At 43.6% G+C, this 16,235-nt stretch overlaps 1 pseudogene across 1 annotated transcript; it reads right to left on the reverse strand.

The window, feature by feature from the left end:
* Window positions 1-1,345: 1,345 nt before the first annotated feature.
* LOC311146577 (histamine H3 receptor-like) lies at window positions 1,346-15,868 on the reverse strand (annotated as a pseudogene). The gene is made up of 3 exons: window positions 15,564-15,868; window positions 14,861-14,981; window positions 1,346-2,088 (listed from the first exon to the last, which is right to left on the reverse strand). The product of its transcript is annotated as a histamine H3 receptor-like (transcript).
* Between the last annotated feature and the right edge of the window lie 367 nt (window positions 15,869-16,235).

Consider the following 16,235-nt stretch of genomic DNA (forward strand, 5'->3'; position numbering starts at 1 on the left):
AGACATTTCCATATGTTTTTGTTAGCTGCATAACTCCACCAGTCCTACCGATGATATAATCTACGAAGATTATACCTTTTTTAAACATTTTGTCGAAAAAAAAAGTTGTTTTAATCAATTTGTATATTTGAGTTTAACCACAATATTTGTTGCATTATTTGTTCTGTCGTTTCTGGAGGATTAAATTGAAATTGCAAACAACTTTCTATGGCTTGTTTTAGAAATAGTGATATTTGGGAGATGATTTCCTTTTCAAATAACTGAAAGTGAGAGGTTGTAATCTGAATAAAGGGAAAAAGGCCATTCTTGAACATTGGGTGAGACAATCTTACTAATTTGCTAGAGAACCAGTTCGGATTTAAGTATAACTTTTGTATGACTGAAGCTTTTAGTGATAGGTCTAATGTTTTAATATTTAATAATTTATATCCTCCGAATTCATATTCATTATATAAATAGGCCCGTTTAATTTTGTCTGGCTTGCCGTTCCAAATAAAATTGAATATTTCTTTCTCATATAATTTAAAAAATTGTTCGCTAGGCGTAGGCAAGACCATGACACTTATGTTTCTTTCTCCATTTCTATAAATTAAATGAACATGTCTTTATGATCTTCATAATGTATACAAACAAACGTTGTCATACACATGCTCATAATATATTCAAATAAACACTTCAGGGCTGTAAATAGCATTCAATATGACAATCTATTTTGTTCCATTTCAATGGTAAATTATCCGATTTGGTAATGACCCACTAGGAAAAATTAGGTTGAATCAACATTGTTTCCATGTCATTTCAACAAAAAAATTAAATGTGATGACATTGAATAAACGTGGAAAACTGATTGGATTTGCTAAAAGAAATCAATGTAAGGGAATTTCATATTTTTTTCACTTAACTTTTAACCTAAATCCAACGGCATGGCGCAATTTTTTGTAGATTTCACGTTGAATTCATGTTAATTGACAACTCAACCAAATGTAAATCAAAATTGGTCATTGAACTGACGTCTGTGCCCAGTGGGGAGTATCTCCTTTGAGTCTATGTGAAGGAGGTGAGGAGAGAGGACGCGAGGAATAAAGGAAAGATTTTCTAAATTCACCTCATCTCTCTTGCCACTGCAAGAAAATCTGTTTTGTTCCAACCAATATTTACATTTGTAAAGTATCAGATTTGGTCATGAGAATCTCCTTTGAATCTATGTACAGTAAAGTGCTTTATGTGTCTGTGTGACCATCTCTTTGGCCACTGTCCCGTCTGTCACATGCAGTAGAGGCCCGTCATTGGTCAAATGGCCCATCCGTCACATGCAGTCGTGGCCTGTCATTGGCCATACTGAAGGTCAGTTGGTGGCCAGCTGAGTTGACCTCTTACTGGGATACAGGATCCTGCCGAAAGCCCTGCGGAAGCTGCTGTGGCAGAGCGGATACAGGAAAGGGTTAATAGCTGAGTTGAGCCACAGCAGCCAGATGGTGACCTCATACCAGCGGTGCTGGACGCATCGCCCCCTACAGGCGGCTCTGATGATAGTCAGCAGAGTGTAGGGCGCCCAGCACACAGCAAAGACACACACTATGACGGCCAGCGACTTGGCGATCTTCTTGTCCCTGGAAAGGCGGAGGCGCTGAGGAGGTGTCCTGCCGCTCCATGGGGGGAGGGGATGTCTGGGAGTGGAAGGACCCCAAGCCTGATCCCTTCTCCTGGACCGACACAGCACTAGCCAGCTTTTTAACCATCACCAAGTTCCGGGAGAAGAGGGAGGTGAGGCGGATGCCTTTCCCTCTCCTGTTCACAGGCCTCATCTCTGTTCCGGAGCCTCCTCCTACGGATGTTGAGGTAGATGCTGAGGTTGAAGAAGGTTACAGAGATAAAGGGGGAGAAGAACTCCAACATGGAGGCACTGAGGAGGAAGTACCACATGTAGTAGAACTCAGCGAAGCACTTGTCCTCCGGGATGCGGCTCTTCCCTTCCACCTGCTCCCAGAAGATAATGGCAGGGCCATAGAGGACGAAGACCAGGACCCAGACTGCTATCATCTTCATGATGGCTCGGTGGGTCATGCCCTGTCTGGCACAATAGCTCACCTGGTGAAAACCATGGAACAAGAGACAAAGATGGTGAACATGATTGGTGATTTGGGGCTTGTTATGTTATTATTTGTCATTTTGACTAGACGTTGGTTCATTTGTTCCAAAAATATGGAATTAGGTGGACTGTAATTACACATTAACATGAGCTGTGAAATAGGCAAAGTGGGCTCAGAAGGTTAGTATAAGAGCAATAGCAATGAAATATTGTTTTGTTGATACAATCAAAGTGGAGCCTTCCTGAAAGGACAGACAGGTGCCAGAGTGTCTCTAATAGAAACTGTCTGCAATCAAAACACTAAGTCCCTGCAGTAATACCACCCGTCATTATCCACTCCATTCACACATCTCTTCTTCCTGTCAACAATATGGGGAAACTGGCAGCTTTCCTCCAAATCACAGACACCCTAAGTCTAAAAATACTCCCTTGCACAGCACTGCCCTTTCCACAGACTCCTACAGAGGTTCTCTCAGCTAGTATTTTTCAGGCGCAGTGGCATTGTACACATATACAGGGCTCATCTGGAAATGAGACCTTGGTCTCAGCATTGACTCCCTGTCAAAATATATATATATTTAATTTTTCTACAAAAAACATTGAGGATAAAACCCCACACATCACACCTCAATGTAAAAACTACACTGTGTAATATATGGCTAATTGGTTATATGTAAACAGATCACAGTCCATCATTCGATTTGGATTTGAACCCTTAGGGGCTTGCTAATATTAGGGAGTGAACAGTACCATGTGACGACATACCAAGTAGTATATAACTAGGGGTTGGAGTTGTAGATGCCAGAGTCTTTCCTGGTCAGGTCACATGGACAGGAAAGTCCACTGGTCCTAGTCTTGTAGGGGAGGGCTTTCCATTGAGGTGTCTTGGTAGATGCCAGAGTCTTTCCTGGTCATTGGTACATCCCCTCAGCCTAGGCTGCTTCATGAGGTTTAATGAGTCAATGAGGTTCTTCAACACTTCTTTTTTTTTTTTAGGGGGTTGATCAGCTTTAATATTTCAGATATATTGTAACTTCCATCAATGTAATTGTCTGCATCACTTCCAATCCCCCATATGTTTTTTTTTCTCGCGAATATATATATATATATATATATATACAGTGGGGAGAACAAGTATTTGATACACTGCCGATTTTGCAGGTTTTCCTACTTACAAAGCATGTAGAGGTCTGTAATTTTTATCATAGGTACACTTCAACTGTGAGAAGTGAGAATCCAGAAAATCACATTGTATGATTTTTAAGTAATTAATTTGCATTTTATTGCATGACATAAGTATTTGATCACCTACCAACCAGTAAGAATTCCGACTCTCACAGACCTGTTCATTTTTCTTTAAGAAGCCCTCCTGTTCTCCACTCATTACCTGTATTAACTGCACCTGTTTGAACTCGTTACCTGTATAAAAAGACACCTGTTCACACACTCAATCAAACAGACTCCAACCTCTCCACAATGGCCAAGACCAGAGAGCTGTGTAAGGACATCAGAGATAAAATTGTAGACCTGCACAAGGCTGGGATGGGCTACAGGTCAATAGGCAAGCAGCTTGGTGAGAAGGCAACAACTGTTGGCGCAATTATTAGAAAATGGAAAAGTTCAAGATGACGGTCAATCACCCTCGGTCTGGGGCTCCATGCAAGATCTCACCTCGTGGGGCATCAATGATCATGAGGAAGGTGATGGATCAGCCCAGAACTACACGGCAGGACCTGGTCAATGACCTGAAGAGAGCTGGGACCACAGTCTCAAAGAAAACCATTAGTAACACACTACGCCATCATGGATTAAAATCCTGCAGCGCACGCAAGGTCCCCCTGCTCAAGCCAGCGCATGTCCAGGCCCGTCTGAAGATTGCCAATGACCATCTGGATGATCCAGAGGAGGAATGGGAGAAGGTCATGTGGTCTGATGAGACAAAAATAGAGCTTTTTGGTCTAAACTCCACTCGCCGTGTTTGGAGGAAGAAGAAGGATGAGTACAACACAAAGAACACCATCCCAACCGTGAAGCATGGAGGTGGAAATATCATTCTTTGGGGATGCTTTTCTGCAAAGGGGACAGGACGACTGCACCGTATTGAGGGGAGGATGGATGGGGCTATGTATCGCGAGATCTTGGCCAACAACCTCCTTCCCTCAGTAAGAGGATTGAAGATGGGTCGTGGCTGGGTCTTCCAGCATGACAGCGACCCAAAACACACAGCCAGGGCAACTAAGGAGTGGCTCCGTAAGAAGCATCTCAAGGTCCTGGAGTGGCCTAGCCAGTCTCCAGACCTGAACCCAATAGAAAATCTTTGGAGGGAGCTGAAAGTCCGTATTGCCCAAATCCCTGCTGCAGTGTGTGCAAACCTGGTCAAGACCTACAGGAAACGTATGATCTCTGTAATTGCAAACAAAGGTTTCTGTACCAAATATTAAGTTCTGCTTTTCTGATGTATCAAATACTCATGTCATGCAATAAAATGCAAATTAATTACTTAAAAATCATACAATGTGATTTTCTGGATTTTTGTTTTAGATTCCGTCTCTCACAGTTGAAGTGTACCTATGATAAAAAATTACAGACCTCTACATGCTTTGTAAGTAGGAAAACTTGCAAAATCGGCAGTGTATCAAATACTTGTTCTCCCCACTGTATATACAGTGAGGGAAAAAAGTATTTGATCCCCTGCTGATTTTGTATGTTTGCCCACTGACAAAGAAATGATCAGTCTATGATTTTAATGGTAGGTTTATTTGAACAGTGAGAGACAGAATAACAACAAAAAAATCCAGAAAAACGAATGTCAAAAATGTTATAAATTGATTTGCACTTTAATGAGGGAAATAAGTATTTGACCCCCTCTCAATCAGAAAGATTTCTGGCTCCCAGGTGTCTTTTATACAGGTAACGAGCTGAGATTAGGAGCACACTCTTAAAGGGAGTGCTCCTAATCTCAGCTTGTTACCTGTATAAAAGACACCTGTCCACAGAAGCAATCAATCAATCAAATTCCAAACTCTCCACCATGGCCAAGACCAACGAGCTCTCCAAGGATGTCAGGGACAAGATTGTAGACCTACACAAGGCTGGAATGGGCTACAAGACCATCGCCAAGCAGCTTGGTGAGAAGGTGACAACAGTTGGTTTGATTATTTGCAAATGGAAGAAACACAAAATAACTGTCAATCTCCCTCGGCCTGGGCTCCATGCAAGATCTCACCTCGTGGAGTTGCAATGATCATGAGAACGGTGAGGAATCAGCCCAGAACTACACGGGAGGATCTTGTCAATGATCTCAAGGCAGCTGGGACCATAGTCACCAAGAAAACAATTGGTAACACACTACGCCGTGAAGGACTGAAATCCTGCAGCGCCCGCAAGGTCCCCCTGCTCAAGAAAGCACATATACAGGACCATCTGAAGTTTGCCAATGAACATCTGAATGATTCAGAGGAGAACTGGGTGAACGTGTTGTGGTCAGATGAGACCAAAATCGAGCTCTTTGGCATCAACTCAATTCGCCGTGTTTGGAGGAGGAGGAATGCTGCCTATGACCCCAAGAACCCCATCCCCACCGTCAAACATGGAGGTGGAAACATTATGCTTTGGGGGTGTTTTTCTGCTAAAGGGACAGGACAACTTCACTGCATCAAAGGGACGATGGACGGGGCCATGTACCGTCAAATATTGGGTGAGAACCTCCTTCCCTCAGCCAGGGCATTGAAAATGGGTCGTGGATGGGTATTCCAGCATGACAATGACCCAAAACACACGGCCAAGGCAACAAAGGAGTGGCTCAAGAAGAAGCACATTAAGGTCCTGGAGTGGCCTAGCCAGTCTCCAGACCTTAATCCCATAGAAAATCTGTGGAAGGAGCTAAAGGTTCGAGTTGCCAAACGTCAGCCTCGAAACCTTAATGACTTGGAGAAGATCTGCAAAGAGGAGTGGAACAAAATCCCTCCTGAGATGTGTGCAAACCTGGTGGCCAACTACAAGAAACGTCTGACCTCTGTGATTGCCAACAAGGGTTTTGCCACCAAGTACTAAGTCATGTTTTGCAGAGGGGTCAAATACTTATTTCCCTCATTAAAATGCAAATCATTTATAACATTTTTGACATGCGTTTTTCTGGATTTTTTTGTTGTTATTCTGTCTCTCACTGTTCAAATAAACCTACCATTAAAATTATAGACTGATCATGTCTTTGTCAGTGGGCAAACGTACAAAATCAGCAGGGGATCAAACACTTTTTTCCCTCACTGTATATATGTATATATATATATGTATATATATATATATATATATATATATATATATATATATATATATATATATATATATACAGTGGGGAGAACTAGTATTTGATACACTGCCGATTTTGCAGGTTTTCCTACTTACAAAGCATGTAGAGGTCTGTAATTTTTATCATAGGTACACTTCAACTGTGAGAGACGGAATCTAAAACAAAAATCCAGAAAATCATATTGAATGATTTTTAAGTAATTAATTTGCATTTTATTGCATGACATAAGTATTTGATCACCTACCAACCATTAAGAATTCCGGCTCTCACATACCTGTTAGTTTTTCTTTAAGAAGCCCTCCTGTTCTCCACTCATTACCTATATTAACTGCACCTGTTTGAACTCGTTACCTGTATAAAAGACACCTGTCCACACACTCAATCAAACAGACTCCAACCTCTCCACAATGGCCAAGACCAGAGAGCTGTGTAAGGACATCAGGGATAAAATTGTAGACCTGCACAAGGCTGGGATGGGCTACAGGACAATAGGCAAGCAGCTTGGTGAGAAGGCAACAACTGTTGGCGCAATTATTAGAAAATGGAAGAAGTTCAAGATGACGGTCAATCACCCTCGGTCTGGGGCTCCATGCAAGATCTCACCTCATGGGGCATCAATGATCATGAGGAAGGTGAGGGATCAGTCCAGAACTACACGGCAGGACCTGGTCAATGACCTGAAGAGAGCTGGGACCACAGTCTCAAAGAAAACCATTAGTAACACACTACGCCGTCATGGATTAAAATCCTGCAGTGCACGCAAGGTCCCCCTGCTCAAGCCAGCACATGTCCAGGCCCGTCTCAAGTTTGACAACGACCATCTGGATGATCCAGAGGAGGAATGGGAAAAGGTCATGTGGTCTGATGAGACAAAAATAGAGCTTTTTGGTCTAAACTCCACTCGCCGTGTTTGGAGGAAGAAGAAGGATGAGTACAACCCCAAGAACACCATCCCAACCGTGAAGCATGGAGGTGGAAACATCATTCTTTGGGGATGCTTTTCTGCAAAGGGGACAGGACGACTGCACCGTATTGAGGGGAGGATGGATGGGGCCATGTATCGCGAGATCTTGGCCAACAACCTCCTTCCCTCAGTAAGAGCATTGAAGATGGGTCGTGGCTGGGTTTCCAGCATGACAACGACCCGAAACACACAGCCAGGGCAACTAAGGAGTGGCTCCGTAAAAAGCATCTCAAGGTCCTGGAGTGGCCTAGCCAGTCTCCAGACCTGAACCCAATAGAAAATCTTTGGAGGGAGCTGAAAGTCCGTATTGCCCAGCGACAGCCCCGAAACCTGAAGGATCTGGAGAAGGTCTGTATGGAGGAGTGGGCCAAAATCCCTGCTGCAGTGTGTGCAAACCTGGTCAAGACCTACAGGAAACGTATGATCTCTGTAATTGCAAACAAAGGTTTCTGTACCAAATATTAAGTTCTGCATTTCTGATGTATCAAATACTTATGTCATGCAATAAAATGCAAATGAATTACTTAAAAATCATACAATGTGATTTTCTGGATTTTTGTTTTAGATTCCGTCTCTCACATTTGAAGTGTACCTATGATAAACATTACAGACCTCTACATGCTTTGTAAGTAGGAAAACCTGGAAAATCGGCAGTGTATCAAATACTTGTTCTCCCCACTGTATATATATATATATATATATATATATACACACATACACATACAGTGCCTTGCAAAAGTATTCATCCCCCTTGGCGTTTTTCCTATTTTGTTGCATTACAACCTGTCATTTAAATAGATTTTTATTTGGATTTCATGTAATGGACATACACAAAATAGTCCAAATTGGTGAAGTGAAATGAAAAAAATAACTTGTTTCCAAATATTCTAAAAAATAAATAACGGAAAAGTGGTGCTTGCATATGTATTCACCCCCTTTGCTATGAAGCTCCTAAATAAGATCTGGTGTGACCAATTACCTTCAGAAGTCACATAATTAGTTATATAAAGTCCACTTGTGTGCAATCTAAGTGTCACATGATCTGTCACATGATCTCAGTATATATACACCTGTTCTGAAAGGCCCCAGAGTCTGCAACATGACAAAGCAAGGGGCACCACTAAGCAAGCGGCACCATGAAGACAAGGAGCTCTCCAAACAGGTCAGGGACAAAATTGTGGAAAAGTACAGATCAGGGTTGGGTAAAAAAAAAATATCCAAAACTTTGAACATACCATGGAGCACCATTACATCCATTATTAAAAAATGGAAAGAATATGGCACCACAACAAACCTGCCAAGAAAGGGCCGCCCACCAACACTCACGGACCAGGCAAGGAGGGCATTAATCAGAGAGGCAACAAAGAGACCAAAGATAACCCTGAAGGAGCTGCAAAGCTCCACAGTGGAGATTGGAGTATCTGTCCATAGGACCACTTTAAGCCATACACTCCACAGAGCTGGGCTTTACAGAAGAGTGGCCAGAAAAAAAGTCATTGCTTAAAGACAAAAATAAGCAAACACATTTGGTGTTCACCAAAAGGCATGTGGGAGACTCCCCAAACATATAGAAGAAGGTACTCTGGTCAGATGAGACTAAAATTGAGCTTTTTGGCCATCAAGGAAAACGCTATGTCTTTTGCAAACCCAACACCTCTCATCACCCCGAGAACACCATCCCCACAGTGAAGCATGGTGGTGGCAGCATCATGCTGTGGGGATATTTTTCATCGGCAGGGACTGGGAAACTGGTCAGAATTGAAGGAAAGATTGATGGCGCTAAATACAGGGAAATTCTTGAGGGAAACCTGTTTCAGTCTTCCAGAGATTTGAGACTGGGACGGAGGTTCACCTTCCAGCAGGACAATGACCCTAAGCATACTGCTGAAGCAACACTTGAGTGGTTTAAGGGGAAAACATTAAAATTTCTTGGAATGGCCTAGTCAAAGCCCAGACCTCAATCCAATTGAGAATCTGTGGTATGACTTAAATATTGCTGTACACCAGCGAAACCCATCTAAATTGAAGGAGCAGGAGCAGTTTTGCCTAGAAGAATGGGCAAAAATCCCAGTGGCTAGATGTGCTTGTAGAGACATACCCCAAGAGACTTGCAGCTGAAATTGCTGCAAAAGGTTGCTCTACAAAGTATTGACTTTGGGGGGGGGGGGGGGGGGGGGGTGAATAGTTATGCACGCTCAAGTTTTCCTTTTTTTGTGTCTCATTTCTTGTTTGTTTCACAATAAAACATATTTTGCATTTTCAAAGTGGTAGGCATGTTGTGTAAATCAAATGATACAAACCCCCCAAAAATATATTTTAATTCCAGGTTGTAAGGCAACAAAATAGGAAAAATGCCAAGGCGGGTGAATACTTTCGCAAGCCACTGTATACACATACATACATCCATACACACACACTTAACCTTTTTTAAATGATATTTCCCTTCATTACTTTCCAACCCCACCACCCCTTCCCCAATTGGGGAACATACTCTCTTACATGTGACCCCATTTCGTGGCCACAAGCTCAACTTGACCCAGCCTGTCCTGACCTTTCATCTCTATCTTGATCTCAATCTTTCCTTTTCACTTCAGATGCTCTAAAACATGTGATTGCCTGCCATTTCTGTTTCAAGTTGGGAGGAAAGTGTTTTCAGGTGAAATGCTGCTCCTTGGCCGCCGACCATCTCTCTCTCTACTTCTCTACTGATTGATGTCTCAGTATTGGAGGGAAACAGCACAGACTGGAGACTCGAGGATCATAGAAACTAGAGGATGTCTATGATCAAAGCATAAGGTTGTGTGGATTAAAGGAGAGCCTCAGCCTCTCTAGTGTCATCTGTATTCATGGGGGCGAAGATGGAGCCAAAAACTTAGATAGACATTGCATAATTTCATCTGTCCCATTATGGCGTCTGTGAGAGCATGAGCAGCGACATTAAGGCCATCTTCATTTTGAAGAAGTAAATGTTTTTCTTCTACTACTTGAGCTGGCAAACATACTGAAAGGGTGCACACTGCCACCTAGTGTATTTTGTTTGAACAGGTTTAAAGCCAAGGTTGGCAATATACTGCCACATGCAGTTATGGAATGTTTCCTCACAAGTATAATTCATTGGCTGATCCCTCCTGGTGACCTGGATGGAATTATGTGATCCTTCCTTAACCCATATGAAGTCCCACCCAGTTGACTGGTTGTTGTTCTCAATGGCGCTGCCCATGTTAAAGCAAGCTTTTGGGCACTAGAGTCCTCTATCTATCTCTATGGAGAGGTCATGAATGATTAACCTGTCCAGATGGGCACTTTCAGGACAGTAGCAGAGTGGCACAGTCCTTGCTGATGATGACCCAGGTGAGTTACCCAAAAAGGGACAGAAGGTCAACAGTGGACCAATGTCAGGGCCTGATGGGAGCAGAGACTCTTGAACCTTTCAATAGTAATTCAGCCCTTAACTTTCTTTGGTTCTTAGAAATCAGGCACTAAAATATCTTATATTATGTTGATATTACTTATTTTATTCATTTCCCACCGCCCCCCACACACAAAAAAAACACAAGTTTCTAAAGCCTCTGTCGAAGAAACGTAATTTTGGCTCCCTCTGGTGGTCAGCTGCTTCATTACACCCTCTAAGATGACCACTTAGAAAATGCCTGCTCCTGGGCGGCATGTATCGCAAAGCGATAGGAGAGCCTTCGCTGCCTTACTGTGGCGCACATGGATGTACAGTACCAGTCAAAATGTTGGACACACCTACTCATTCCAGGGTTTTTCTTAATGTTTTACTATTTTCTACATTGTAAAAATTCTACATTGAAATAACACATGGAATCGTGTAGTAACCAAAAAAGTGTTAAACAAATTCTTCAAAGTAGCCACCCTTTGCCTTGATGACAGCTTTGCACACTCTTGGCATTCTCTCAACCAGCTTCATGAGGAATGCTTTTCCAACAGTCTTGAAGGAGTTCCCACATATGCTGAGCACTTGTTGTCCCCCAGGGCTCAGTTCTAGGCCCTCTCCTATTCTCGCTATACACCAAGTCACTTGGCTCTGTCATATCCTCACATGGCCTCTCCTATCATTGCCAAGCAGACGACACACAACTAATCTTCTCCTTTCCCCCTTCTGATAACCAGGTGGCGAATCGCATCTCTGCATGTCTGGCAGACATATCAGTGTGGATGACGGATCACCACCTCAAGCTGAACCTCGGCAAGACGGAGCTGCTCTTCCTCCCGGGGAAGGACTGCCCATTCCATGATCTCGCCATCACGGTTGACAACTCCGTTGTGTCCTCCTCCCAGAGTGCGAAGAGCCTTGGCGTGACCCTGGACAACACCCTGTCGTTCTCCGCTAACATCAAGGCGGTGACCCGATCCTGTAGGTTCATGCTCTACAACATTCGGAGAGTACGACCCTGCCTTACACAGGAAGCGGCACAGGTCCTAATCCAGGCACTTGTCATCTTCTGGATTACTGCAACTCGCTGTTGGCTGGGCTCCCTGCCTGTGCCATTAAACCCCTACAACTCATCCAGAATGCCGCAGCCCGTCTGGTGTTCAACCTTCCCAAGTTCTCTCACGTCACCCCGCTCCTCCGCACACTCTACTGGCTTCCAGTTGAAGCTCTCATCTGCTACAAGACCATGGTGCTTGCCTACGGAGCTGTGAGGGGAACGGCACCTTCAGGCTCTGATCAGTCCCTACACCCAAACAAGGGCATTGCGTTCATCCACCTCTGGCCTGCTGGCCCCCCTACCTCTGCGGAAGCACAGTTCCCGCTCAGCCCAGTCAAAACTGTTCGCTGCTCTGGCACCCCAATGGTGGAACAAGCTCCCTCACGACGCCAGGACAGCGGAGTCACTCACCACCTTCCGGAGACACTTGAAACCCCACCTCTTTAAAGAATACCTGGGATAGGATAAAGTAATCCTTCCTTTCACCTACTCTGCATCTCACAAAGACACTGCAGTTAGAACCAAAAATCTCAAATTTGGACTCATCAGACCAAAGGAGAGATTTCCACCGGTCTCTTCTTATTATTGGTGAGAGCCAGTTTCATCATAGCGCTTGATGGCTTTTGCGACTGCATTTGAAGAAACTTTCAAAGTTATTGACATTTTCCGGATTGACTGACCTTCATGTCTTAAAGTAATGATAGACTGTAGTTTCTCTTTGCTTATTTGAGCTGTTCTTGCCACAATATGGAGTTGGTCTTTTACCAAATAGGGCTATCTTCTGTATACCACCCCTACCTTGTCACAACACTATCTGATTGGCTCAAACGCATTAAGAAGGAAATAACTTTTTGGGATTACTACATGATTCCATATGTGTTATTTCATAGTTTGGATGTCTTCACTATTATTCTACAATATAGAAAATAGTAAAAAATAAAGAAAAACCCTTGAATGAGTAGGTGTGTCCAAACTTTTGACTGGTATTGTATATACACTGAGTATACAAAACATTAAGAACACCTGCTCTTTCCATGACATAGGCTGACCAGGTGAATCCAGGTGAAAGCTATGATCTGTTATTGATGTCACTTGTTAAATCCACTTCAATCAGTGTAGATGAAGGGGAGGAGACAGGTTAAAGAAGGATGTTTAAGCCTTGAGACAATTGAGACATGGATTGTGTATGTGTGCTATTCAGAGGGTGAACGGGCAAGACAAAATATTTAAGTGCCTTTGAAGGGTGGTATGGTAGTAGGTGCCAGGCGCACCGGTTTGAGTGTGCCTAGAACTGCAACGCTGCTGGGTTTTTTATGCTCAACAGTTTCCTGTGTGTATTTTTATATTTATCTAATACAAACTATTGGTTAAGGCCTTTTGGTGACATAGTGAACAAACTGTGAATCCAATAGAACTCTCTTCTCAATAACAAATTATCAATGACGTGAAGTCACACTAGGTACATTGACCACAACTATAATTGCTGTCCGGCACTTTGTCTAGGAAGGTGCTACGTGGCACAGATGGAAGATCAGCCCTAACCACCATTTTGACTTATGTTGGGTGCACTGCAACCTGGACAAGGGGGTTAATGTTATCTAGACTAGGGGTTAGGGTTAGGGATAAGTTAGGTTAAAGGGTTAAGGTTAGGGTTGGGGGAAGGGTTAGCTCACATGCTAAGTAGTTGCAAAGTAGCTCAAAAGTAGTAAGTAGTTGCAAAGTTGTTAATTCGCTAAAATGCTAAAGTTGTCCATGATGAGATTCAAACACGCAACCTTTGGGTTGCTAGACGTTTGCGTTATACGCTCACCCATCCACCCCGACTAACCACCCTCCAATCGTTTTTGCCATAAAGTAACCTTCTGTCTTATTTAACCATACCAAATGTAACATATCATGCTAATTTGTGTGTCCCGGATGTACTTTTACTATGTTATGTCTAGTCTATGAGACCAGGCTGTTGGTGAGCTTTTCTTTAAACATATTTTCCAGTTGTGTTCAGTGTTCAAGATGTGCCAGTGTAGTTTTTTTTAGTAATTTGTACCCCCTTTTTTTCCCCAATTTCGTGATTAGGATCTTGTCTCATCGCTGCAACTCCCCAACGGGCTCGGGAGAGGCGAAGGTCAAGTCATGTGTCCTCCGAAACATGACCCATCAAGCGGCGCTTCTTAACACCCGCTCAACCCGGAAGCCAGCTGCACCAATGTGTCGGCGGAAACACATTTCAACTGACGACCGAAGTGAGTCTGCAGGCTCCCGGCCACAAGGAGTCGCTAGAGCGCAATGAGCCAAGTAACGCCCCCCCGGCCAAACCCTCTCCTAACCCGGACGACGCTGGGCCAATTGTGCGCCGCCCTATGGGACTCCCGGTCACGGCCGGTAGTGACGGCCGGATCGAACCCCCGGCTGTAGTGATCCCGCAACACTGCGATGCAGTGCCTTAGACCGCTGCGCCACTCAGGAGGCCGTGCCAGTGTTTTTTAACGATATGGTCGAACTGTTTGGCAAGTGGGGAGTATTGAAGGAGGCATATGACTCCCTTATCCTTAATGGAATGTACTTTTTGTTGGGGAGGGGACTGTGGATCTGTCTCTGTGCATTAGTACGTTCGTACGTTAGTCACATGCGATATCTGACAGCACTGGCCCGATTATGACAAAACCTGGGTGAATGATGCGTCTTGCCATAGAGATCCGGCATTTACAAAATTATAGTTATTGGCCCAAGGCGGGAGCTAAAGTAATGAACTGAAATTGGTTAGTCACATGCGATATCTCAATTGGCCCAAGGAGGGGCGCTGCATCATTCGTGGGGGACGTTATATTTACTGTTGCCCTGTTTGTATAAAATAAAGTCACCCCTGTCCAGTTGGTGGCAGCAACACAAAATTAGTTGTGGAACTCCATAAAACCTAAGAGAAGAAGAAGAAGAAGAAGAGGAAGAAGAAAGCCAAATGCCATAGCTTTCTTTATAATAAATAGATTGATGAATACAGCCATAGCGAAACATTGCAAAAGGACTGTCAGCATAAGGTTCCTACTCACCGCTCTGGTGACAGAGAGGAAGCAGTCTTAGCTGATCAGGACAATGTTGAAGACAGAGGCAGTGCAGAGCAGGTAGTCCATGACCAACCACAATTTACACAGTCCTCTGCCCAACATGCCCCTGGAAAACCAGATGGGGGAGAGAGGAGAGGCATGACATTAATACAGTTAGTCTTATGCTTTAAAGCATTTTTTTATTGTACTCTGCCAGGAGGAGCACTCATTTGTTAATCGGGACTTCCTGGTATTTGTCTGCTGTCAATAACAATGTTTTAATGGGAGCCTGTAGCAGTCTGCGCTGAGGTCCACAAATAACATTCCTCATAATGTGCTCTTTTTTTTCTCTCTCTCTCTCTCTCTCTCTCTCTCTCTCTCTCTCTCTCTCTCTCTCTCTCTCTCTCTCTCTCTCTCTCTCTCTCTCTCTCTCTCTCTCTCTCTCTCTCTCTCTCTCTCTCTCTCTCTCTCTCTCCTCTCTCTCTCTCTCTCTCTCTCTCTCTCTCTCTCTCTCTCTCTCCTCTCTCTCTCTCTCTCTCTCTCTCTCTCTCTCTCTCTCTCTCTCTCTCTCTCTCTCTCTCTCTCCTCTCTCTCTCTCTCTCTCTCTCTCTCTCTCTCTCTCTCTCTCTCTCTCTCTCTCTCTCTCTCTCTCTCTCTCTCTCTCTCTCTCTCTCTCTCTCTCTCACCAATACATTCCAATGCACATTACATATTCAACATACAATAATAGCCTAATGTACTTAGTTGAATAATCATACATTTCTCACCAACATGAAAATCCGATATAGCCAGATTCAAGAAGTAATAATTGCTTTGCCTCCTCAGACTCTTGCCCACTTTAAAGGCCAAAATGACGAAAGCGTTCCCTAAAACTGTCACGACCACCAAAGTTAACATCATCATCATCACCAGAATGACCATGACAGGCGCTGTGAATGCGGTGGCGCTCCACATTTTGGTTGAGTCGTGAATGTAATTCCAGCTTGCGTTGGCAATGAGTTGATCTCCCCCCATTGTCTTAATTGTCAGCTTTAAATGTATTATTGAAAACAATGCAACAGGTGTCATCCACACACATCTGCATCCACACATCCAAATGTAACTTCAGTATGTCCTTTGCTCGTCACGTCGCCAACGTGGCGCAGCCTACTCGAATATGCATATGCCACTCTAACAGAGACATAAAGATGCTGTCAATATTCACTATCGCAGGGGTAGGCAACTAGATTCAGACGCGGAACGATTTTTGTTGGAGCGGATGTTCGGGGGCCCGGAACATAATTATAATAATTTGTACACTGCAAATTGACAACAACTAAGCCCAAATATACAATAATAATTACAATAAAAAACATATACATATATACACCCGATATGGATG

Source organism: Coregonus lavaretus (assembly GCF_964263955.1).
Source record: "Coregonus lavaretus genome assembly, chromosome: 19".
Taxonomy (NCBI): Eukaryota; Metazoa; Chordata; class Actinopteri; order Salmoniformes; family Salmonidae; genus Coregonus; species Coregonus lavaretus.